Source organism: Macrotis lagotis, chromosome 5 (genome assembly GCF_037893015.1).
Source record: "Macrotis lagotis isolate mMagLag1 chromosome 5, bilby.v1.9.chrom.fasta, whole genome shotgun sequence".
NCBI lineage: Eukaryota > Metazoa > Chordata > Mammalia > Peramelemorphia > Peramelidae > Macrotis > Macrotis lagotis.
The window spans coordinates 257,134,321-257,161,070 of record NC_133662.1 but is presented as its reverse complement, the minus strand read 5'-3'; the positions used below and the strand labels follow the sequence as shown (position 1 = coordinate 257,161,070).

The window sequence follows — 26,750 nt, the reverse complement described above, 5'->3', positions numbered from 1 at the left end:
TTGATTTTTGAGGGCAGGAATGATGTCAATTTTGTATTTGTCTTTCCACCACTTAACCATAGTGACTAGTATATAGTAGGCAATACACATGATTGGGGATTATTATAGACTAAGATTTAAAACAGATTATAGAATCACAGACCTAGAGCTGAACAGGACCTCAGAGACCTTTCTAGTCTAACCTCTTCATTTTACAGATGAGGAAACTGAGGCCCAGGAAAATGAAGCAGATAACTTGACGAAAGACCCCAAACTAGGAAGTGATGGTACAGATCAGAATTTGGATTAGAATACTGCAGATGCTTATTGAATGATTGCTTGCAAAGCATTTAATGACCCGAATCAGGGTCTTATGATGCCTTCTGGCATCCCAGAGCATGGCTTGCATGAAGTTTCACATCAACCTTCTGTCTTTCTCGAAACCTGAACCAAGATCAAATCTCACTTCCTCAGGGAAGTTTTCCTGAGACCTTCAGTCCTGAAGTGTATTACCCTTCTCTGAATGCCTGAGTATTATCTTCATTGCTAGGCAATCAGGAGCTAATAATTCAGCCCTTTGTTCTCTCATTATCTCATATGTTTGAGTCTTGTCTACCGAGCTAGACTATGAGGTCATTCTCCTGTCTTCTCTTGCCCTCCCCAGGGCTTGGCATATAAAAGGTGGTCAACAAAGCCTCATTGATTGGTTAAGAGGTGTTCAGAGCACCTAGGCTATTCCATTTACCACACACACATCCACCTTCAGGGTCATCTACTGTCTAACATATTTATATTTTTTCTAAACACAGCAACAGTGTTTTTCCAGATGGGATCTTATGTTTGGGGTGGAGCTCTCATCACTTCTCCTTTTGAAGAACAGCTGTAGCCCATCAGGATCAATGGAGAGGTGTGGCCCCCGGAGATGGCAGCTCACCCGGCCAAATGGGAATGCAGCCTCTGACCCTAGGCTGCCAAACTGTGTTAACTCTTCTCATAGATTCATAAGCTAATAGATTTTTAGCATTGAAGGTCTTTTGGAGGTCATTGGATCCAGCTCACTCATTTTACAGATGAGGAAACTGAGGCTAAGAAGTTAACATTCTAAGTGGAAGCAGCATATGCACATACATGTGAATATGATGTATTTCACTGGGGAAGGGAAACACTAACAGCTGGAGGGACCAGGAAGTGGATTCACATAAGAGGCAGTATTTGTATAAAGAATGTGCTAGGATTGGATTTATGATTGAGTGAATGAAAATGCTTTCAAGGGTAATTCATGATGTCATCCTCAGGACATGCAAACACAAAAGGGAGACTTCTTTAGGAGTTTCCATCCTAGCACCCAGTTGGGGATAGAGGCCAGGGAAGAAAATGTCTGGGGAGTTAGTTACAAGGATAGTGGGCTGATCTTGAGGGCTGGCAATTGGCAATTACAGAATGGAAGAGTAGATTTGATTCCTGAACCTAGTCTAAGAAGTAGGAAAGAGGGAGATCTGTTCATGGAGAAAATAACATTTGAGTGGGTCCTTAAAGGATAGGGAAGACATCAGTAGAATGGTATGGATAGAAATGGGAAAACTCACAATATTTGGGGCTGTGCATAACCATGGGTCTGATTTGGCAAAAACATAGAGCACAGAAGGAGAAACTGCATCATAAAATCATGGATTTCTACCTGGAAGAGACCTTAGAGACCATAAGTCCAACCCTTTTGCTTTATAGATAAGGAAACTGAGGCCTTGAAAAGTAAAGTGACTTACCCAGAGTTATACAACTAACAAGTAGCTGATATAGGGTTCAAAAGCAAGTTTTACCCTGTGATCCTGTAGAAACTGTTGCTTGACTTGGAGTAGGGAAAGGATGGAATCAAGGCACTGCTTTATGAAATATCCAGAGCCAGGCACAGCTAAGTGGCACAGTTGATAGAGTACCAGCCCTGGAGCTAGGAGGACCTGAGTTCAAATTTGATCTAAGATATTTAATAATTACCTAGCTGTATTGACCTTAGGCGAGTTACTTAACTCCACTGCTTTGCAAAAACAAATAAATAAATAGATAGATAGATAGACAGACAGACAGAGAGATAAATAGATAAATATATAAATAAAAGAAATATCCAGAACCAGGGCAACCAGGTAGTCACACTCACTCCCTGAGAGGGCAGAAAAGCTGTTCTCAGGAACAGTAATTGCTACTTGCAGTTCTGGGTGTGTAAAGTGGCCTGGGAAGTGTAGAGAAAGGGAGTGGGAATAAAAATGAACATGCTATTCCTATAATCTGGGAGGGACACAACAAAGGGCTGAACTGTGGGGAACAGAGGACCACTTCTTGTTCTTTCCCTTCTCTTCTGCCAGCCTCAAGATCACTGCCAAGATCTCTCCTTTATGGAAGGCTTGGACCACCTTAGTCTGTGTCAGAGGTGAGCTGAATGGAGCACTTAGCTTGTTTATTTTACAAATACCAAACTTCAAAAAGCTTATGACTCAAAACAAAGCATCTCTGGATTGGCGGGTGTGTTGGCCAGAGCAAGAATCACAGAATCTGAGTTGAAAAGGATCATAAAGGCATCTAGCCCAGTCTGAGCAAGAGCCTACCCCACAGTGTCACCAAGGAACGATCCTTTATATCTCACCCACCTCTTCCCAAGGCAGCTCATTCCTCTGTTGGACAGCTCTAATTTGGGGGCAGTGATTCTCCTCAGCAGACCTCAATCTGCTACTTTTTAATTTCCACCCATTAGCTGAAGTTCTGAGCTATGCCCTCTGGACCAAATCAAGATAACCTAATGCCTATTTCACAGATTCTTGGAGACAGATATCAAGTGCTTCTGAAGTCTTCTCATCTTCACGTCCTTAGTTCCTTCAATGAATTCTTTTATGGAAACATTTTATATTTCTGCTTGTCCCCCCGGACACTTTCCAATTTTTAAATATTCTCCATGAAAATGTGGTCACCAGATCTCCATACAGTTCCCAGATGTGGGCTGCTGGAAGAAAATGATGGGGTGTGTCATTGGATCAGATTGACTTCCTAGGACCTTAGTCTTAGAGCCAGGAGGACAGACAAGGATCTTGAGGCCAAGAGAAGCAAGTGACATGTCCAAAGTTGCAGAGATAGTTAGGATCCAAGGTGGGATTTGAATCTGGGGCCTCTGATTTTGACCAAAGTTGGAAAAACAAGGCAGATGCACTTTCAGGTTGCAGGTGAATTACAAGTGACCAAAAGATGGCTATGAATGGGTTTGGGATATCTCTCTAAGATATCCTGGCTATGTGACCACAGACAAATCTTTCATCTGCTGCTGTAGCCATGCCTTAGGAAAGGAGGGAAGAAGCAAACAGCAGCTTTTCTGTTTTGAGGCCAATCCAGTCAATTGCAAGGCCAAGCCTTTGAATGTCATCTGATTCTACCCTTGGTTGTAACTGAATTACCCAGACTGGGAGGAGGGGGAGGGGGGGGAGGAGGAGGAGGAGGAGGAGGAGAGAGGGGAGAGAGAAGAGAACATAAGAGAAAAAGAGGGGATAAGAGAGGAGAGGGAGAAAGAATGAGAAGAAAGAGGGAGAGAGAGAAAAGGGAAGGAGGGAGGTAGGGAAGGAGAGAGGAGAAAAAAAGAGGAGAGAGAGAAGAGAAAAAGAGGGGTGAAGAGAGGAGAGGAAAGGAGAGGGAGAGAGGAGGAGAAAGAGAGGGAGAAAGAAAGAGGAAAGGAGAGAGAAAAAGAGGAAGGAGGGAGGGAGAGAGGGAAAGAGAGAGACAGAAAAAAGGAAAAGGGAAGAAGAGAGAATGGAGAGGGAGGGAAGATTGAGGAGGGGGGAGAGAGGAGAGAGAGGAGAGAGTGCAGAAGAGGAAAAAGAGGGGAGAAGAGAGGAGAGAGAGGAGAGGGAGAGAGGAGAAAGAGAAAGGGAGAAAGAGGAAGAAAGAAAGTTAGAGGAAAGCTATCAAGAGGATACTCAGAGACAGAGAGAATACACACATACAGACACAGAGAGACAGAGATAGTGACAGTGACACAGAGACACACAGAGAGAGACAGACAGATGGAGAGAGATGGGGGAGAGAAGGGAGGGAGGGAGGGAGGGAGGGGGAGAGAGAGAGAGAGAGAGAGAGAGAGAGAGAGAGAGAGAGAGAGAGAGAGAGAGAGAGAGAGAGCGCTACAATATCTTTATGACAATTGATGAGCAAAGGGGGAAAATGAACCTCCTGGGAAGGAAGCTAGAAAGTTCTCTGGGCCTCAGGAGTGTAGATGACTAATACAGCTGTCCGACATTACAAATGGGGTGCTCAGGAAGCAAACGTACAGAGACAAGACTTCAGATGACACCCATTTTATCTGACAATGACACCTGGCTCCCCCTCCCTCATCCTGTTATTTCATGTAGACTTTGGAGAGGGGGGCACTTCCACTTCATCCATTTCAAACTGAGTCTTATAAAGGATGATGATTATGGAATACCAGAGGAAGTGGAAAAATATGATTTAATTTAATTTAATTCATTTCAGCAGACATTTGTTAAGTTTCCAAGTCTCACTTTCCTCATCTACAAAATAAGAGGATTGGACTAGATGGCCTCAATCTCTGAATCTGGAATTAAGTCATCTTCTGAATAGTATGTGCCAGGTTCTATTCCTGGCCCTGGAGATATAGAGAAAAACAAATAAACAAACCACAATCGGTGTCTGCCCTCAAGGAGCTTCCATTCTACTGAAGTAATGTCTTTTGGGGAGTAAGAGGACAGGTGGTGACTATGAGGAATCCTCTAGGAGAGTTTGTTTTTCATTTTTACTTTATTGTTTGTTGCTGAGTCCTTTTTCAGACTCTTCTTGACCCCATTTGGGCTTTTCTTGGCAAAGTTACTGGATGGTTTGCCATTTTAGAGATTTTTACCTGAGGGAACAGGGTTTAGTGACTTGCCCAGGGTCTGGTAGCTAGTCAGTGACTGAGGCGGGATTTGAGCTGAGGTCTTTCTGAGTTCAGGTCTGCCACCCAGCTGCCCATTCATATCTACTATTTACATTTAATCAATCAGTCAATATTCATTGATTGACTTTCTCCTAATTCCTGTCCTTTAGGAATTTGCAGTGTAGCATAAGGGATGAGTAATGTCCACAAAAGCAGCTGGGTGGCACAGTAGATAGAGAATCAAGCATAGAATCAGGAAGACCTGCATTCAAATCCAGCCTTAGACACTTAGCAGCTGTGTGACCCTAGGCAAGTCACTTCACCTTGTTTGCCTCAGCTTCTTTATCTCTAAAATGAGTTATAGAAGGAAATGGCAAATTGCCATGGTATTTTTGCCAGGAAAACCCCAAATGGGGCCATGAAGAGTCAAACACATCTGATTATACAGAATTGAACATTATCATTACATAAGAGGAATAGACCCCTTTTAAAAACTCTAAAGTGTCTTGTTTCCCTAATAACCTCCTTTCCCTCAATGATCCATTCAGGCATTTTAGAACTTGTCTAAACCTTTCCTGAACCAGTTACTTTTTTCCTATTGATTTTCTGAGTTTGGTTCAGGCCTACATTAACAAAATTAATAACTGACATTCATGTAACACTTAAACATTTTAAAAACTTTCTATCTTTCTATTATTGTAACCACCCTGTGAGATAAGTGAGAAGGAAAGATTACATTTTTTACCCCATCCAAGTCCAAACCTGGCTCTCTGACTCCCAGGTTGAGATCACCTAGCTTAGAGGATAAATTTCTATGCTTGAATCAAGGAGTAACAGGGTTCAACCGCCACCTCTGATATTTACTTGGGTACATCATTGAGCCTGTCCATGCCCGTTTCCTCAAGAAGGAGTTGGAGTTGATGGCCTTCAATATTCTATATTGCTCTACATCTCTAACTGGGTGAGTCTGTGGGTCTTGCTGTGGGAATGGTCTTTGGAACTCATTAGTTTATTTAATGCCTTGGACAGTCCAATGAAAGAATATTTTCCAGTCACTAAGGACTTGAATGTATATGTGTATATGAGTGTTTTTTTAAGGCACCTGTGTTTATATACACAAAATCCCCAAAGGAGATGTTTTTAAAGGGACTAAGGAAAAAGAAATGTTGAAATGATAAAATCTAAAATATTGTCTCCTGCCAGAGGCAGTTCTGCCAGGACTTTTCAATTATCTATGGCGGAAGACTGTCCCCAGAATGATGACTCAATGAATACCATGAAATTCATGTTTGTTTTCAACTGATCCTGCAAATCTAATGGTGAGGAGGGGGAGTTGCTAACCATTCCAAAAGGATGAATAAGAACCAGAGCCTTCCTCCTCCCAACCTCTTTACTTAATTAGGAGGTGATGGTTTAATGGGAACCAAGGGGAACAGGGAGCTCTTTCTCTCCTGCTTATGGGGAAGTGGCCCAAGAGGCAGATGGGAAGACAAACTCAGAGCCAGGGAGAAGTGCTAGATCATAATGCAAAGAGCGAAGGCTCTGGAATAGGTTCAAATTCAACCACTTACTCTTACTACCAATATGATCTTGGACTCTTAAATTCTCTGAAACTCAGCTTCCTCCTTTGTAAAACATGAGGACTAGATGATATGACCTCTGGGGTCCTTCCCAGTCTCATGACCCCTAATCATTTAATGGCTGTATGGTCTCTAATCCTAAATCATTTGATAGTTTTGTGTCTCAGTTTCCTTATCTGTAAAATGTGAGGATTGGAATAGATAACCTCTGAGGTTTCTTCCAGCTTCAGATCAGTGATGCTATAATTCTGTAACCTTGAATTTGCTCAGTGTTACTGGGGAAAGAAGGGGAGACTTCCATTCCCTAATTGATAAATGGTCAAAGGATATGAACAGGCATTTTCAAATAAAATTTTAGCTATATATAATTATATGAAAAATCGCTCCAAATCGTTACTGATTAGAGGAATGCAAATTGGTTGGTTGATTCTTGTCCTTTGTTATTGAAGAAGACCAAAATGGTATCACCATGTTTGAGACAATCACAGTGTGTTTGACTGTGCCTGATCGGACCAATATGAGCTTGGAATGTCCTACCACAGGTTGAGTACCGATGGTCCATGGGAACACGTGGGATGGATTCTCTAAACTTACAGATGTTGTGTTTCCTTTGAGCTGCTTCCATTCTGCCTTCCTCATAGAGTGCAGCCCCCTCACTGAGGAGGGCACGCCATGCTGGGTGGTCCTGTGCCAGGGTCTCCCATGCTGTACAGTCAGTTCTAAAGTTCTTCAATGAGACCTTCAGGGTGTCCTAGTATCACTTCTTCTGAGCCCCTTGTGAACACTTGCCCTGGGTGAGTTCTTTGTAAAATAGTTTTTTGGCAAGTGCACGTCTGGCATTCTAACAACATCTCCAGCCTATCATAGTTGTCCTCTCTGCAGTAATGTTGCAATGCTCGGCACTTTAGATCGAGAAAGGACCTCAGGGTCTGGAATCTCCTCCTGCCAGGTGATGTTCAGAATCTTCCTAAGACAATTTAAATGGAAGCGATTCAGTTTCCTGACATGGTGCAGGTAGACTGTCCAGGTTTCACAGGCAAATAGCAATGAGGTCAGCACCACGGCTCTGTCGACCTTCAGTTTGGTAGTCGGTCTAATACCTCTTCTCTCCCATACTTTCTTTTGGATCCTCCCAAATACTGAGCTAGCTCTGGCAATATGAGTGTCAGCCTCATTGTCAATGTGTACCTCTCTAGAGAGGACACTGTCAAGGGAAGTGAACTTGTCCACAGTCCTCAGAACTTCTCCATTTGCTATAATTGATGGCTCCACATAGGGCTGGTGTGGTGCTGGCTAATGGAGCACCTGGGTTTTCTTGGTGTTCATTATTAGACCAAAACGAGCACAAGCAGCAGAGAATTGATCCATACTTTATTACATCTCAGTTTCAGAGGCTGCATTGAGGACACAATCATCTGCAAAGAGCAGATCATATACCAACCCTCCTTGTACTTTAGTCTTGGCTTATAGACTTTTCAAGTTGAAGAATTTGCCATCAATATGGCAGCTGACCTTGAGGCCATCTTCAAGCTCAGTGAAGGTATTTGATAACATGGCTGAAAACATGTTCAAAAGTATGGGAGCAAGGACACAGCCTTGTTTGACTCCATTGGTGACTGGGAAACTTGAGAGCATCTTCCACTATCCAGAACCCAGGCATGTATGCTGTCATGAGATTGACATACTTTGAACAAGTCCCTTCCCTTCTGGGGGGTCTCAGTTTCCATATCTGTCAAATAAGTGTGCTAAACCAAATGATCTCAAAGGGACATTTTACCTTAAAAATCTTGTGTATCAAATCCCAGATGTAGAACTGGAAGGAAAAGTTTAGTCCAGTCTAGTGTGGTCTAGCCTACTCTAACATCCCATCTCACCCCATCATTTTATAGATGAGAAAACTGAGGTGCACAGAAGGGAGAGGATTTGCCAAGGTCACAGGGGGACATTTTGCCACTTTGACCCCGAATTCTTTCTGCTGTCATGAGGAAGTACCCAGGGGACAGGCACAAAAAGTCTTCTACTTGGTGAATTTTAATAATTTATGTAATAGTAAATATGCAGGACACTGGGGTTCATTTCATAAAGGGCAGGCTTCATTGGGCTCATGGAGGTGGTAGTGACAGGGATAGGGATGCTATATTGAAGATTCTTTGGTGTTTGGGGGAGAAGAGAGGAGTATTGTTAAGAGGGCAGAATGAGGAGCTGCGATGGCATTAAATGTTTATTGACTATTTCATATTTTTATTGCTGAACAATATTGCCAACAGTTCCCTTGAATCTTCTGTTTTGACGCACAGGACTGCTTAACTTTCTTATGTCCCGAACCCCTTCAGGCGGTGTCTGGTGAAACCTATGAACTCCTCAGCATCATCTTTTCAAATACATAAAATAAATTATATAGGATTACAAAGGAAACTCTTTTTTGTTAGTTTTTTTTTTTTTACAAGGCAAATTGTTTTAAGTGGCTTGCCCAAGGCCACACAGCTAGGTAATTATTAAGTGTCTGAGACCAGATTTGAACCCAGGTACTCCTGACTCCAGGGCTGGTGCTCCATCCACTACGCCACCTAGATGCCCCACAAAGGAAACTCTTTATATTGAAATATAGTTATACTTGACATTCTTTTCTTTCAAATGGATTTTGTTAATATTTTTTCTAATTTATAAAAAATTATTTGATAATAGAATATATGTTAGGTAAAATTGTCATTTTCATTATATTGACTCAATCTATCCATGAACCATTAATATTTCTCCAATTGTTTAAATCTGATTTTATTTGTATAAAAAGTTTTTATAATTTTGTGTTTTTATTTATAATTCTTTTATATAATTTTGTTCTTGGGTTAATTTTGGGGTTGTACTCCCAGTATTTTATACTCTACTAGAATTATTTATTTATTATTTTGTTTGCATTTTTTTGCAAGGCAATGGGGTTAAATGACTTTTGAAGTTCTTACAGCTTTGTAATTCTTAAGTGTCTGAGGCTGGATTTGAACTCAGATCCTCCTGACTCCAGGACCAATGCTCTATCTGCTGTATCACATCACCTAGCTGCCCCTAGAGTTATTTTAAATGGAGCATCTCTTACTATTTCTTCTTGCAGAGTTTGGTTTGTGATATATATATATACATATAAATTCTGATGATTTTTTTGTGGATTTACTTTATATCCTACCACTTTACTAAAATTATTCAGTGTTTCAACTAACTTTTTTAGTCGCGTTTTTGAGATTTTCTAAGTGTATCATATTCTTTGCAAAAAGAGATCGTTCTATTACTTCATTCCCTGTTATGTATCTTTCTAATTCTTTTTCTTTCATTATTGATGAAAGAAGACCCTGCATTCAGAGAAAGAAGTGATAAATTACATGTATAGGATGAATTTACACATGCCTGGACATATACACATACATACAAACACATATGTGTGTATATATATATGTGTGTGTTTATATATGCATGCAATATATGTGTCTAATGGTAGCCAACTCTGGGGAGGGAAGAAAAAAGGGGGAAAAGAAAGCTACACAATAACTTTATTATATTTTTATTTTTTCTTCATTATATAGGAATATCAAGTTATACATAATAGATTTGCAGTTTATTTGAAAAAATAGTTATTCAAATAATTTTTGAAATTCATCAGATGTATAGACTCCCCTAAAATCTATCTAGAGATGCCTTTGGGATTTCACAGACTGATACATTGGAAAGGAACTTCTGGAGTAATGTGTTGGAAAGAATACAAGACTAGCCCTGGGTCAAAATCTTTTCTGTATTACAACTAACCAATATGACCTTGGGTAAGTCATCTTCCTTATCAGTAAAACATTGGGCTGAATGAGATGATTTACAAGGCTGACCAGTAGAGAGGGCAGGGAAGTATATTTAGTCATTTAATTTTTCAGATTCAGGTCTGTCCTTAGATCTTGGAGCAGCACATCCCTTTCTACTGTGGGCCTTCCAGGTGGGCAGTTCTTGAAGGAAATTCAAAGAAAGAAGCTAATAAAATCAGACAGAAATTTAGAGACTTGTTTGGAATCTGCCTGGGCAGGCTCCTGGTGCATCTAAAAGGACTTTGGGGCATTTGATTGAAATCCAAGATATTTTGCATTTCATGCCTACATAACTCATACAAATGGGTTAGAAAGTTCAGGTACATAACATATAGTCAAGTATGAACATTTTAGGGTATGGAAAAGTCACTGGACCATACATGTGGAGCAGAAAGAGACTATAGGGGTCACCTCCTCCAACTCTTTTATTTTACAGCTGAGAACACTAAAGCCAAGAGAGGGGAAAAGATCTGTCCATGCTCACATAGGGAGTATGGGGTAAGAATTAAGATTTCAACTCAGTTCTAGTAATTCCCCAGCACAGAGGTCTTCTCATCTCAGTCCATTTCTATGTCCATGTTATTTCTTCTCCAACCCCCTACTTCTCACCCCCTGAATCAGTTCCTAGTGAAATATATTCCAATTATGTCTCATTTATCCCCTAAAGGTCATTCTTCTTTCTTTATTTTTTTAAGGAAGATTTTATTTATTTTGAGTTTTACAATTTTTCCCACATTCTTGCATCCCTCCCCCCACTCCCCACAGAAGGTATTCTGTTGGTCTTTACATTGGTTCCATGTTATACATTGATCTCAGTTGAATGTGATGACAGAGAAATGATATCCTTAAGGAAGAAAAATAAAGTATAAGAGATAGCAAAATTACATAATAATATAATGGGTTTTTTTTTTTCTAATTTGACAGTAATAGTCTTTGGTCTTTGTTCAAAGTCCATACTTCTTTCTCTGGATACAGATGGTATTCTCCATTGCAGAGAGTCCCAAATTGTTCCTGGTTGGTGCACTGAAGGGATGAGCAAGTCCATCAAGGTTGATCATCACCCCCATTTTCTTTCTTTTTTTTTTGTAGTCAAGGATTGTATTCATTATTAATATGTTGAGTGTGTGTGTGTGTGTGTGTGTGTGTGTGTGTGTGTATGAATCAGGGTGAAGTGAGTTAGCCTAATTTGAACTCAGGTCTTCTTGACTCCAGGGTTAGTGTTCTATCCACTGTGCCACCTGGCTCAGTACATGTCTGTTCAATGAACAAACACATAACAAAAGTGTTTCCCTTATGCAAATCTTTCCAATCATTTAAGGCTCATTTTAATTTCCACTTTCAACTGATCTCTTTGGGTGATGCTGGTTTTTCTGGGTTCTCCAGATTCTCTTTAGCTACAGCTTGGATATATTTACTCAGTTATTCAGAATAAAATGAATCTTGTGATAGAGTAGAAAAAGAGCACCAAATACTTTTGGAGTCTGAGGAGCTGGGTTCAACTCTCACCACTGTTGCTTTACTGCATAGGAGGCCTTAGACAAGTCACTTTTCTCTTGGGTGCCTCAGTTTTCACATATGTAAAATGAAAGGGGTGGACCACCTAACTTCTGAGGGCCATTCCATCCCCAAATTGATGGGCCTAGAAATCACAGCATCCCACCTCCACTTATCCTAGAGTGGTCCTCTGTTATACCAGACAAGGACTCACTCTTGGAGAAGATCCAGTGCTCATTTCCAGAGGCCACTAGATGCACTCTGGGCCACCTCTCATTGGTTTGGGGTGTTTATTCTGACCTCAAGATTAAATCTGCATCCCTGTTCCTTCCTTTCCTCCTTCCCAGGTCTGATCTCTGTGGTCCAGGAGAATAAATCTAATGTCTTTTCCATTTGCAGGCCCTTAAAAAAATTTGGATCCCGTGAATGAGTCATTACTCACTTTTATGTGGCCCTTCAAGGTTGAAATCTGTTTCCTTCACAAAAAAATCTTAAAGGTGAACAGTGTAAGTGGAACCACTCCTATTTTATAAATGAGTCAGCTGATTCTCAATAGAGCATTGGTAGATTAGAGGGAGCTTTCTTGGAAATCTGGAAGGATTATGTTCCAAACTTAACCTTTGACACATATAGGTGAACACAGTTATCCTGGGAAAATCCCTTACCTTCTTAGGGCTCCAATGACTCTATGGCTAGAATATCTAAATCTGAGGACTATTCACTCAAAAAAAGGGGGTTTTGTAACTGTGTGTCAATATAACTGATTTGCTTTATAATCTAATGTATTCTATTTTATGCCTTTAAGGACATTATTCTGAAAAGGGGTCATCAGCCTGTCAGAAGGATTTGACACTAAAAGGTTATCCTGAATTCTAAGATGAAAGTTACAGAGAAGGTATCAACCTGAAGGGAGCATCCTCATCTAGAAATTATCTCTACTGGTGAAGTCACAGGGCTTGTCTCTATCTCTTTTCCATCTTTCATAGACCAGTGGAGGGCATCAGGACCTTTCCAAATTTCTTGCATTTCTCTTATCTTGAAGGTGATCTTTCTTAGGTCATAGAGCTGGAAAGTCATGGAGACCAACCTTACATTTTCAGTTAATTGTTCTCTCGTTTAAGTTATCTCTGACTCTCCTTGATTCCATTTGAGGTGCTTCCTTGGAAGAGATACTGGAGTTTACTATTTCCTTCTCCATCTCATTTTATAGATGGGGACCTTTTCAGAAGTAGAAAATGAGACCCAAAAAGTTGATCGAAGTGATTTGAACCCATCTTTATCTGACTTCAAAGGAGTCAGTGTTTGATTCACTGTATTAAGTGCAGATAAGAATTATAGCCTTGGAGGAGGGAGAGAAGTCCTTTGCCAGCCAGTTCAACTATTGGTCTTTCCTCAACATCCTCCAGTGGAAACAGAAGCAAAATAATATTGCTCTAAACCATGGTAGATTAGTCAGACAGCATCCCATAGAGGGCAATGCCTTGTTCACCACTCAGTCTACATGGTGGATATGCCCCCCCCCCACAGAAGCTGCCTGTCAACCCTACCATTTTCTGAAATGGACACTCTTTGGTCCACAAGAATGGACCTGATACTCCCTGGGAAGAGGGTGGAAGATAGTTTATGGGCTTATGTAAACACATTCTCATCCAAGCCCAGGCTGAAACTGGAAGAAATGTGCCTAGGGGCCCATGCTCCAAAGACAGCACCCAATATAAGCGTGAGGAAAGACAGCTAGGGATCCTTGACTCTGGGTCCAATTCTCTATCTACCACATCCCCCAATTGCTTCTAGGATTGAGAGGACAACAGAATGAAATTCCCTCAAAGGGGGGTCTCATCTCCCATTTAGTTCCTCTGGATGCCATTGAACTAAGGTCAGTCAGCCAAGGCTTGGGGACAAAAATCTACATTATTCCTAAATGGAGCTTGAAATTTAAGTTCAAACCACTGGAAAACTTCTCTACCAAGAGTCATTCTTGTCCTTTCCTTGATTGTGGCAAAAAGAATGGGGCTAATCTGTGTTCCACTGATAACTTTTCTAGGACTGAAGGCAGCTACAATGTTCTATTTAAAGTTTTTCTAACCCAGACTCAGTATTCTCAGTTCTTTCACCTGATCCTCCTAGTGGAAGATCATGAGACCCTTTGTTATTGAGGTTGGGGGGAATCAAGCCAGCCCTGGCTCTGGGGGTATATGGTGCTAACAGCCTACACCACTTTAGGAAAGTCACCTCCTCATCTCTGTGGACCTCAGTTTCCTTCTCTATAAAATAAGAGGGTGAGATTTGGTGACTTCCATTTCAATTCCAACTTTGTGTAAAAGTGAGAAAGGTGTAGTGGTGGGAGTTTACAGGCCTCTCCACCACCATTGCTGGAGAGTCACAGTAGGGATGGGAGGAGGATGGGGAGGAAAGTCCTGTAGAGCAATGAGATGCAAGTGGAGGGGTGAAAGTGTTTTCAAATAGTATAGACAGCCTGGAGGGTGGAGAGAAACCTTTCTATGACTCCTGTTATTCACTGAAGGTCCGTGGTTTGTGACTGTAAGATGGTTTGGGAAGAAGCCAATCACAGTGTGTATGTGTGTGTTTGTATATGTGAATGTGTCTATGTGAGTATATGTGTGTTTGTGTGTGTGTATGTGGCTGCATGTATGAGCATATTTGCATGTGTGTAGATATGTGTGTCTGTGTCTGTGTGTATGAGGGCATTTATGTTTGTGTGTGTATATATGTGTGTTTATGTGTATGCATGATTTTGTGTATATGACTATATTTGTGTTTGTGAGTGTGTGTGTGGGGAATGTGTGGGAGTGTGTGTGTATATGTGAATGTATGTGTCTGTGTTTGTGTAAGTGTGTTTATGTGAGTATGTGTGACAGTGTGTGTATGAGTGCATTTGTGTTTGTAAGTGTGTGTGTGTGTGTGGGGGAATGTATGGGAGTGTGTGTGAGTGTGTGTGTGTGTGTGTGTGTGTGTGTTGCTTTGTTTCAGTGTGTCTATGTGCCTCAACTTGCCTTCTCAACCCAAATAGCGCTGCCTTTTATAGGCTGGTATTTATTGGGGCCCCTCCTGCCTGCATAGCATTGTGACAGCTGTAGGATCCACCTTCTTTCCTCCATTCTTCTTCATCACTTTGATAGTTCCTTATGTCAGAACTCCAGGGGTGGGGGTGGTGGCATAAGAAGCCATCCTTGAAACCACTCAGGTAGGAAGTGTCATGGTCTTTAATGATCCTTTCCCTCACTCATCACATCCAAAATGGTGCCAAGTCCTGTCACTGGAAACGCCTCTTGTTTCCTTCCCTTTGTCTCTGCTACCCTGCCTCATTCCTCTTAGAACTGAAGATCAAGACCTGAAAGGGATCTCAGAAACCACCAGTCCAGCTCCCTCAATTTCCAAATGGGGAAACTGAGGTCTGGGAGATGAAGTTACTTAATTGAGCAAACTCAAAAGCCATATCCTCTGATTCTCTTGTCACTTCTTCCCAGTCTATAGAGTCAGGGCTTCAAGTAGGGGAAAAGGAGCCTCTCTTCATCTGAGATCAGACCCCATATTATCTAGTCTCAGCTCTCTGCCCATCCATGTCAGTCTCTTTGCTGCCTCCATTTCTCTACACCAAAATCATTTCTGCGCCTTTGTTCAAATTATTCTCTCACCTTTATACAAATCCTCCTCATCTTTACGTCCCAGTTCAGGACTCACCTTTTCTGACAAGGCTTTCATATCCCTCCTCTATTGATAATTTCCAGGTTTTTCATATCCTAGCTTGTTTGGCCATAGTTGTTTGCAGGTCATCTATTCCCGCAAGACTTTGAGCTGCTTGAGGCAGGAGTTGTTTTCTACCTTTCTCTGTCCACCCTGGGCTTAGTTGGTGCTTAATAATGTTTATTCACTAAATAATTTCAGCCCAAGCTGATCTCTCTCTTATTCATTCAAAATCTACATCATCAAGAGTTGCAGGGCATTTAGGTGGTGCAGTGGACAGAGCACCGGCCCTGGAGTCAGGCAGATCTGAGTTCAAATTTGGCTTCATACACTTAATAATGATCTAGCTGTGTGACCTTGGGCAAGTCACTTATCTCCCCATTACCTTGCAAAAATTCAAAACAAAAAAGAGCTGCCCTAAGCTCTTGATTGTTTCAAGCAGGGACCAGAGATTCAACATAGTTCTTCATCTAGGGTAGCTACTCAGTAATATGATATGATAAAGTTACATTGCTATTTTCTTTTTTAATGAGCGTTCTTGGGGCCAACATCCTCAACAGTTGTGTAGGAGTTCCAGCGTGCAGTAATTAGTATCTTTTCTTTTGAGCCTGCACAATCAACCACACCTTTGACCCCCTTCCTAACATGATTCTAACCTAGTTTGTTTTTTTAAAGTAACCCAGGGCTTTCTTATTCACTTCTGCAGAAAATAGCCCCCCTCCAGGTTCTTGGACCCAGAAATGGCCTGACATATTCTAGCTCAATCTCCATCCTTGCCTAGAATTACTGATCTGTGTGAATGCTTCTTACTTTCTGTTGGGGTACTGTGGCAGAGAGAATATAGAGCAAAGAAGCTCATGGAAAGTATCCCAAGGTAATCCACTATCTTATATGCACCTATATGTTGCTCTCTGGGTTAGTGACTTGAGCATTCATTGGTCCAAGGTGGGAAGATGTGTCTTTTGTGTTTCTAGAAGAATACAAATTTTTTTTGTTTTGCTTTATTTTTATTTATTTATGTTTTTTATTTTATTATTGCTTTTATTTTACTTACAACTCCATGCAAGGCAGTGGAGTTAAGTTGATTTACCTAAGGTCACACAGCTAAGTAAGTATTAAGAGAAATGATGGACTCAGGTGGCAACTGCTTTTTGAAATAGCCAATGAAGAGTGTCTGAGGTTGGATTTGAACTCAAATCCTCCTGATTCCAGGGCTGTTACTCTATTCATTTGCCCTGAAGAATAACAATCTTTTTATTTATTTTTTTTTAAGCAAGGCAATGGGCTTAAGTGCCCAAGGTCACACAGCTAGGTGTGTCTGAGGCTGAATTTGAACTTGGGTCCTCCTGACTTCAGAGCCGGTAATCTAGCCATTGAATCACCTGGTTGCCCCAAAAAGTATAAATCTTAGTAGGGGTTCTTGTTTGTGTCAGTCGAGGGGTAATTAGTTAGGCACTAGTCTGAAATGGTTAGGGTATCAAAACCAATGACCATTGATGAGCATTGGCCACAAACCAATATGACTACAAAATGGTTCTGAGACTCCTTTCTTTAGCCTCCATCTTTAATAGCTGAGAGCTCCCAGGGAAAAGGCAGCACCCTCGCATTATACTTCCCAGGACTCATGGCTTATCATCCTCCAGTTTCCACAGGCTAATTATCACAAGATGACAGATTATTTCTGCATTCCTTTAGTGATTAGGACACCATGGGGAGAAGGCTGAGGATGAGAGAGCTTCCCAGTCCAAAGAGGAACTTTGAAGGAACACTCCCTGGTTTAGAAATGGCCAGAACAAGAGCTCTCCCAATGGGTGGGGTAGTGTGTTTCTCAGAGAAAGATAAAATTCACGTGTGTAATTTCCCATTAAATTTTAATGAAGTGCTAAGAGTTTTTTAGAAGCAAAAGTATTTGGTAGAACATCATGTTATTATTACAGTTTCTAATAATAATAATTAGTGCCTTAGCCCACCTTGGAGATGTCTCTCACCCCCTGGCAACTGAGTTCTTGTTAAGGGCCTGGGGTGTTCTTTGAAGTTAACAGAAGCTAAGGGCTTGGTGGGGAAGATGTGTGTCAGCAGAACAGAACCCCATAATAAGAGAAAACAAAATAGGCAGGAGAGATAAGACAGCATAAAATGGTTCATTATCACATAATAATACCTTATGGGGACAGCTTTTTTTCCCCTAAGGAGATATAGCATTATCACGCATTGTTGATTGTTACAACATCACTCTGGGGTGGGAATTCCCCCTTTTTTTGGTCAAATGAACGTTTTTATTTTTTTAAAAAATTTAAATATTTTATTTATTTTGCAATTATATACTGTAGTAATTTCTACCTATCATTTTATGTAAGGTTTTGAATTTTGCAATTTTCCCCTGCCCCACCCCACCACAGAAGGCAGTCTGATAAGCTTTACATTGTTCCCATGCTATTGATCGAAACTGAATGTGTTGAGAGAGAAATCATATCCTTGAGGAGAAAATAAAATATAAGAGATAGCAAAACTATGTAGTACATAAGATACTTTTTTAAAAAAAAATGAAGGTAATAGACTTTAGTCTTTGTTTAAACTCCAGTTCTTTTTCTGTATACAAATGGTATTCTCCATCTCAGGTATTCTAAAATTGTCTCTGATTGCTACACTGATGGAATGAGCAAGTCCATCAAGGTTGATCATCACTCCCATGTTGCTGTTAGGGTGTACAGTGTTTTTCTGGTTCTGCTCATCTCGTTCAGTATCAGTTCATGCAAATCCCTCCAGGCTCCCCTGAATTCCCATCCCTCCTGGTTCCATGACATACATAGACCACAGCTTGCTAAGCCATTCCCCAAATAATGGACATTCACTTGATTTCCTATTCTTTGCTGCCACATACAGAGCTGCTATGAGTATTTTTGTAAAATGATGTTTTTACCCTTTTTCCTGATCTCTTCAGGGTATAGAACCAGTAGTGTTATTGCTAGATCAAAGGGTATGCACAGTTTTATTGCCCTTTGGGCATAGGACTCTCTCTTTCCAAAGTTGGCAGGAGTTGGGGGTGGGGGAAGAATTGATGCGTGATAGGGATAATGATAATCATGGACTATTAGATGGAACCTTGAAGCACACTGGGTCATACAGAGATCTACAATTGGAAGAGAACTTTGAGGTCATAGCTGATGAAGTGAATAGAATCCTAGCTCTCAAGTTAGGAAAATGAGGAAGACTCATCTTTCTGAGTTCAAATCTGGCCTCAGACACTGACTGGCTGTGAGACCCTGGGCAAGTCATGTCAACCTGTTGGTCTCAGTTTTCTCATCTGTAAAATAAGCTGGAGCAGGAAATGACAAATCACTCCACTATCTCTGCCAAAAACCCCAAATGGGTCTAGCCCTGGTCTTCTGCTATAGAGGTCTCATAGTTCTACAATCATTCTAATATTACCTTTAGAATTTTTATTTTGAATTTTTTTTGGTAAGGCAATGGGATTAAGTGACTTGTCCCAGGTCTGAGACCAGATTTGAAATCAGGTCCTCCCAACTCCAGGGCTAGTGCTCTATCGACTGGCTGACCTGGAACAATTTCAAATATATTATTTCTTGATTCTTTAATGACTTTGGAATAAGTACTCCACTGTCTACTTTTCAGATGAAGAAAGACTCAGAGAGATTAATAAGTGACACAACAATAGCATAAACAGTAATATTTTAAATTCCATCGACCTATCTCTGTACTTTTGTAGCAACTATCTATGATCTCCCATGCCTAGAGAGCACTTCCTTTGCATCCTCTCGGTCTTTGAAAATCTCTTGTGACATTCAAAACTCTGTCTGAATGCTACTTTTTACAGAAATCCTTTCCTTATCTCCTGGCTGCTGGGGCCTTTCATATATCCCCCAAATTATCTCTTCTCTACTTTCTATCTCTCTGCTATAACCAAGTGTGTTTTCCCCCAAGAGAGTGAAAGACAAGAACTCTTGACTTGCATATATCCTTAGCCCCTGGAACAAAGTAATGCTTAATAACTTCACTGATGGGCTGATGAGTAAATCTGGACCTTTCTCTTACAGGCTTGATTCTTCCCTTTGCCAGATCATTTCTCTACCTTCTAAAATTAACCCCCATGGGTCTGATGACCTCATTACGAAGCTCTGTCTCTCCAGGTCTGAAGGAATGATAAGGGACTTAGAGGATCCTTTATACCCACCATTCTCCTTACTATTGAATATATACTCCCCTTCTTTTCCAACTCCCTTCATGGAAGTCAACTGCATTCTAGTCTGTTGATCTTATTCATCATTACAAATCCTCATCATAATCTGGGAGGAAGAGGAAAGAGCACTGGGATTTGAGTCAAGTTATCACTTAGTTTTACCAAACTCTGTGATCTCAGTTTATCCCCCTGAAAAATGAGAGATCTGGAGGACATGGCCTCTGGAGTCCCTTTCAGCTCTAATTTCTGATCCAAGGACTCAATAAACACTATTAAAGGCTTATCACAGGTCTTTGAAGACACTGAAATGATCAGTCAGTTTAGAATCAAGGGTAGGCATAAAGGAGTGCTGTGAGATTAGATTGGGAAAGAAGACTGGGAGCAGATGATGAGGTGGCTTGGCTATCAAGTGTCTCTCCTGTATACTATGCGGAGTCATCAAAGGCATGTGAGTCTAATCAATACTATGTTCCAGTAAGACTAAGCAGGCAGCCATATATAGGATGGATTGTTCAGGGGAGAGACAGGAGGGAGGAAGAGTAGGAGGTTGTGGAATCATTTAGCCTTGAGTAGATGGGGTGGAGAGGGCTGAAATGGCATGGAAAAATGGAGAAAAAATGGAAATGAGGGGCTGAATGTGAGAAGAAAACTTGATAAGCCTTGACAGCCACCTGTCAGATCAGAAGGAAATAAAACCTAGCCTTGAAAACATCCCCCGTGGGACACCCTTAGGTGAGGCAGGATGCTGCCTGCCATTTCAGCCACCTTTCAAGACCCACATAGTTTGCCAGGCAGTCGACCTGCCACCTTCCATTTGGAGTTTTTCCTTTTTTCTCAGTGCTTCTCACCTCAGATTAGGCAGTGAACTGGAACCGAGCTTCCTCAGTAGAATTGAGGGAGTCCTGCCAGCTTTAGGGACTCTTATCAGCAAATTAATTGGCTCCTACTGGAAGCAGCTGTTCATTAACAGCCCCCAGATCTCCTGAATCCCTCCATTTGTTGTGGGAGAGTCCTGAGCCTAGAGAAGCTCCAACGAGCAAAGGGTGGTGGGAGGATTTAGACCTAAAGCCGCCATCATATAGGCTCTATCTGCTTAAACATAATATTTCCATTCATCCACCATTCGTCTTATCTTGGGCACCTACTAGGTAAAAGCTCTGGGATGACAGAGTACCTGCCCTTAAGGGCATCCCCAAAGAGCAATAAGACATGTGCACAGATAATTATAATACAAAAGAAAATATGTGAGTGCTCTAAGAAAAAGTACAGACATGCAACCAGACCCCCCTATCTGGCCAGTCCTACCTAGATCATTAGATTAAGCCATGTCTCAAATTCTAATAGTCAAGCTGGCTATTTTGCCATGTGCCCTGCTGGTCCCCCCACTTTTCTGAACCTGAAATGATATTCCTACCCCCAATGACTGGCAGGGGTGGGGTGGTGAATCCACTCAGCCTTAGAACTTTTGCCAGGGGATACAATTCACTTAGCCAAGTATCTAGATCAATACTGAAATCTGTCTTCATGTAAATCTAAGTAGAGACAGGATATAGACACATATATGTGACTATATATGATATATAATATATGTGAATATTTTACATAGTGTTTTGCTATATTATGGATATAATATAGTATTTTATATGATAAAATATAGTATTTATTTATATAAATTTATATTATATAAATATAAAATGTATATACTAAAATATAGTATTTTGTTATATTGTGTCATATTATTACATCCAATTTTACCTCACCATATCATATCACATCACAAATCTTATGTATCATATTCCAATACATTGTTTCATTTTGTTATACTATATTATCTTTTATTATATGCCATGTTATATCATGTTATGTTACATTATAATGTTTACATGAACTCTCCATTACAACCACATAGAGAACTGTCAGGAAGTGTGAAGACACCAGATTAATCTTCCCAAACCAGGGGTTGATTGTGTCCAGTCCTCTGCTTAAAATCATTCATTGACAGCCATGATTATCCAAAGCCCCAACTCCTGCCTCTGGAATCAGAGGATGTGTTTGCCAGTCCCACATCTGCTACTTATTACGTTAGGACCTTGGACAATCAATCTAGCATCCCTGGGTCCCATTTTCCCCACTGAAAAAATAAAAAGATTGGAGCTATGTCCCAGGAAATCCCTTCTCCCCTAAATCAATGATCTTCAGGCTAATCTCCCCTCTGAATCTTAGCTTTCTCATATGTGGAATGGGGAGAAGGAGACTGGAGGAAGAAGTGGGACTATCTATGCAGAGGCATGGTGGATGGCAAAATGGCCTAGGTGGATGATTGGATGGAGTGTTAGGTATTAATTAATACATATGTATATGCATGTATATCTTTTCTCTTTAGAAACTATCTGTATTGTCTCTCTATCTATCTACTCTCTCTCTCTCTCTCTCTCTCTCTCTCTCTCTCTCTCTATATATATATATATATACTCATATAGTTTTTAAACACCCAGGCAATTCTCTATGATGTATGTAATGGATGATGTATATTCATGCATAGATAAACCAATGGAATGGCAAAGAAAAATGATAATGGATGAAAAATACATCATGTGGATATGCTGAAAGGGGTGGGGGAGGGTTAGTTTATGCAACCCTCTTTATATCCTAGTATGTATGAAAATTTGGCTATTTTCATGTCCACAGGAGGAAGGATGACTAAGTAATGGGGAAAAATAAAGGGAAAAGATAGCTTCTGCCCTCAAAAAATTCACAATCTAAAAGGATGACAATAAGCAAAGAAACATATAAAAAGAAAATTACATACAGGATAAATTATTTACATAATATTATATACCAAAATATTATTTACATATTATATACAGAAATATTATATATAGAAAATATTATATACAGAAAATATTGAATAGAGGAAAGGCACTGGCATGAAAAGGTTTGAGGAAGGCTTACTATAGGAGGTGGGATTCTAGTTGGGACTCAGACCCAGGGAAGTCAGTAATTGCAACAGAAAGATGGAGAATGTTCCTGGGGAATAGTCAGAGAAATATTGAAAGATGCATCAACAGCCAGGAGACCAGTGCACCTGGACTGAAGAGTATGTTTAGGGTAAGGAGTTGGGAAAGATCAGGGGGCATGTTAGGAAGGGCCTTGAATGGTAGAGTATTTAGGGTTAATGAGGAAGTTACCCAAATCACCTTTCTACAGCAAGGTTCTGACCTTCATGGTTTTTCTGTTGCCTCTAGAATAGGGTGAGGACCTTCAGCTTGGCATTTCCACTTTGATTTATCTGCTTTATCCTCTTCATAAGCTCTGAGGATCAGTTTCCCCACTACCACACTGTTGCATGAAGTATGCCTACTGCACCCCTGCCAGGCTTGCCGTGATCTCCCCCATACCTTTGCCTCCTGTAATCTTTGGCTTCCTTTAATCTTCATATGTCAGGTGCCATGTGAGGCATACTCTTCTGACATTTCAGGGAGGCTATGTAGTCAGATATGAGTGTGTGTGTGTGTGTGTGTGTGTGTGTAATGGCGGTCATGGGCTTAGTTTATTTAAGAACAATTTACCAAGCATTGACTGTTTTCCTAGTTTAGTATTATTAGACAGAGTCAGGAAGACCTGGGTTCAAATCTTGCCCTTGTCACCTGACTATGTGACCCTGGTTGTTAACCCTAGGTAAGATGCTCCATCAGGAGCCTTTGCTCATTGAATTTGCTATACCAATAGCTTGATTAAAAAAAATAGATATTGTTAGACAAAAAAATGAGGGAAAAGGAAATTTTGAGTAAATACAACATTGTGAGCAAAGTTATAGAGACTGGAATTACTGTGGAGAGTGTGGGAATAGTGAAGAGAATGGCTTGGATAAAAGGAAGGGAAGGCTGGAGACTGTAAGCTTCTAGAAGGCAGGCATCCGTTTTCCTTCTTTTTGCCCCCAGGGGGCAGCATAGAGTCTTAACACAGTTTCCTAGAGACTTGTCCTTCATTCTGGAAGATGATGTGACATCAGGCAAGTGATGCCACAGCATGAAAGTGAATTGGATTGTCTCCTGGCTCCACTGCCTTCTGGGTCTAGTGGCCAGATGTGGATCAGGATGGTTGGAAGTGGCCCTGGGTGCGAGGCAGTCAGGGTTGAGTGACTTGTCTGAGAACACCCAGCTCCTTAAATAACAAATGTCAGAGGCCAAATTGGAACTCAGGTCCTCCTGACTCCAGGACTGGTTCTCTATCCACAGTACTACCTAACTACCCTCTAAGACACCTTAAGTATCTTAATGACACTTAATGACTCTTTTTTTTTTCAGGCTTTTTGCAAGACAATGGGGTTAAGTGACTTGCCCAAGGCCACACAGCTAGGTAATTGTTAAGTGTCTGAGACCGGATTTGAACCCAGGCACTCCTGACTCCAGGGCCGGTGCTCTATCCACTGCACCATCTAGTCGCCCCACTTAATGACTCTTAATGAGTACTTGCTGACTGATCAATCGATCAGTCGATTGATTGGATCAGATTATAGAGTGTCTTGAAAACCAGGATAAAGAAGGATCACTATTTGGTTCACTAGACAGAGGGAGCCAGGGAAAGCTCCTAATGAAGTAAGGCAGTGCCAGAAGTAAAGGAGGCAAGGTCAAGTACAATATCAGTTGGTGGGGCTCCTTGCTCCTTGAGCTGTTAGCAGTCTGATTCAATAGAATTTATGTAATTATTACCCTCTGGGAGGGCTTGCTCTTCTTTGTGAGAGTTCACATTTTTAAGAAGAAATAGATCACAAGTGAATCCCAGGACTTTGATGCTTGGAGTGAGGTCTAGGCTCTGGGCCTGAAATCTGAGGCTGATGAGTAACCCAATGTTTGAAATCCAGGTTGCCCTGGGCAGATCAGAGGGTAGGGAAGAACAGCTGGACAAGGGACCACACCTCAAAGCTCCAAGGATCCTAGGTCCCAGGACCCACAACCTGAACCAGCCTGTTCAACCCAGAATTTTACAGAGGAAGAAACTGAGGCCCAAAGAGACGAATAACTAGCTAACAGTAGCAGAGTATTTTAAGGATTGTAAATCATTCAATGTGCTTTATCTCATTGGATCCTGAAAACAACCCTGGAAAATTATCTCTGTTTTACAGATAAGGGAACTGAGGCTGAGAGGGATGGAGTGACCAGACCATGGTCACTATCAAGTTGCAGAGGTCAGATCAGAAACTGGCCTTCTGATTTCAAATCCATCATACCTAGGGACAGAATGGCTTCTCCAAGGTCACACATGGGATGTCAAATTTGGAGCTAGAAGGGAATGCAGAACCCACTGAGTCTAATCCTTTTTTGTTATAGTTTGGGAAACTGAGGTCCAGGTTTGTAAAGTCTCTCCTGTCCTCTCTCTATACATCTTCTCAATCTTCCTCTGTCTCACCCTCTCTCACCTTCTCTCTCTCCCTCTCTCTTTCCCTTCTTGCTTCTCTAAATAGGACTTCTGTGATAAACCTAGATCCTTGTTCTCGGTTTGGCCCGAAGCTTGAAGCAGCTGTCGACTGGCAGGTCTTCAGAGATGGGAAAGTTCTACCGAGCTCACGGCCGCACCCCAGTCTACTCAAGGACTTGGCTCGGTTGCGTCCCACTCTCGATGGATGGATTTGCAAAGATTAATAACATTCGTCTTGGCATGGGATTCCTCACTGAATGCATTTTTTTTCCATCGCTCCGTCTTACCCAAATGACAGCCTTCTGATAGAAAAGGCTTCCTGAATAATTCCACAGGAATTCAACCGAAGAAGATTGCAACATTCCAAGGCCTCATTAGCTGCATCCCCTCCAAGTCCTAGCCCTTTCTCAGTCTCCCTTTCAACCCCACCCTATGATTATGAGGACAGAACTTTGACTCCCCCTATTCTGAAGCCCTTGAACACATACATAGAATATTTCTATTCCATTGGCTAGTTGTCATGTTTTGGGATGCTACCAGTAGTATAGTCAGCTAGAAAGGGTAGATTAGGGTGAGCTAGAGTAGATGGGGAAGGCTTTCTGAAAGAGGTGGGACTCTGAGTAGGCCTGGAATAAGTGGCTTTGGAAGAGTCAAGGAAGAGTGAGAACATTGAGGCTACTCTTAATGGGAAGGAATGGAAGTGAGCAAGATATGGGCAGGGGTAGGGGAGGAGATGAAACAAGGAATGATGTGTAAGAACAAAAAATAACTATGGGTTCTCTTAGCAAACTCAGGATTTTTGTAAATATAAAACAAACAGCACAGTCAAGCAGATATAGATTGAGAAATTATAAAGACAAGTTGGCCATCCTCCATCTAGTCTTCCAGTCTCCATCCAAGTCCTTGTGCCCTCCTTCATAGGGCAGCCAGGTGCCACAGTAGATAGAGCACTGGCCTTGGATTCAGAAGGACAGGAATCCAAATCCAGTCTCAGATACTGGCTAATGACCAGCTGTGTGACCTTGGGCAAGTCACTTAATCCTAACTGCCTTGCATTAAGGGCCATCTCCAGTCATCCTAATTCATATTCGACCACTGGACCCAGATGGCTCTGGAGGAGAAAGTGAGGTTGCTGACTTAGCACAGCCCTGCCCTCACTCAAATCCAGTCCATGTGCTTGTCATGGCATCACCTCCCTGATGTTGTGGTCTTCTTTAAAAATGAAGGACAAACATTATCTCCTTCCTACTCATGATGCTTTGAGAAAGCCTCTGCCCTTTCTTCTTTGCAGAGGTGGAAGGCTATGGGCACAGAACATTGCCTAGGTCACCTTTATTTTTATTTTTATTTATTTATTTTTTTTGGTTTTTGCAAGGCAGTGGTGTTAAGTGACTTGCCCAAGGTCACTCAGCTAGGAAATTATTGGAACTCAGGTCCTCCTGGCTCTAGAGCTGGTGCTCTATATACTGCCACTTAGCTGCCCCTAGGCCACCTTTATTTGTTTGGTTAGTTTCATTGAACTATCTCCCTATCACCTCCCTTTTTTATTCTTTGTTAGAAGGAATGGGAAGGGGAAATGAAGGTGATGTGACATTAATCAGTAGGTGCTTTTAAGTTACTAATATGAACCAGATACT

The 26,750-nt window shown here is 41.3% G+C and overlaps 1 long non-coding RNA gene across 2 annotated transcripts; it reads left to right on the top strand.

Annotated features, from left to right (window-relative positions):
* The first annotated feature begins 687 nt into the window (after positions 1-687).
* On the top strand, positions 688-25,588 carry LOC141490184 (uncharacterized). 2 transcript variants are annotated; one of them, XR_012469087.1, is made up of 5 exons: positions 688-886; positions 2,337-2,401; positions 5,708-5,840; positions 6,083-6,198; positions 25,160-25,588. It is a non-coding gene; the product is annotated as an uncharacterized LOC141490184 (long non-coding RNA). The 2 variants fall into 2 exon arrangements; XR_012469086.1 differs by lacking the exon at positions 6,083-6,198.
* Positions 25,589-26,750: the final 1,162 nt, after the last annotated feature.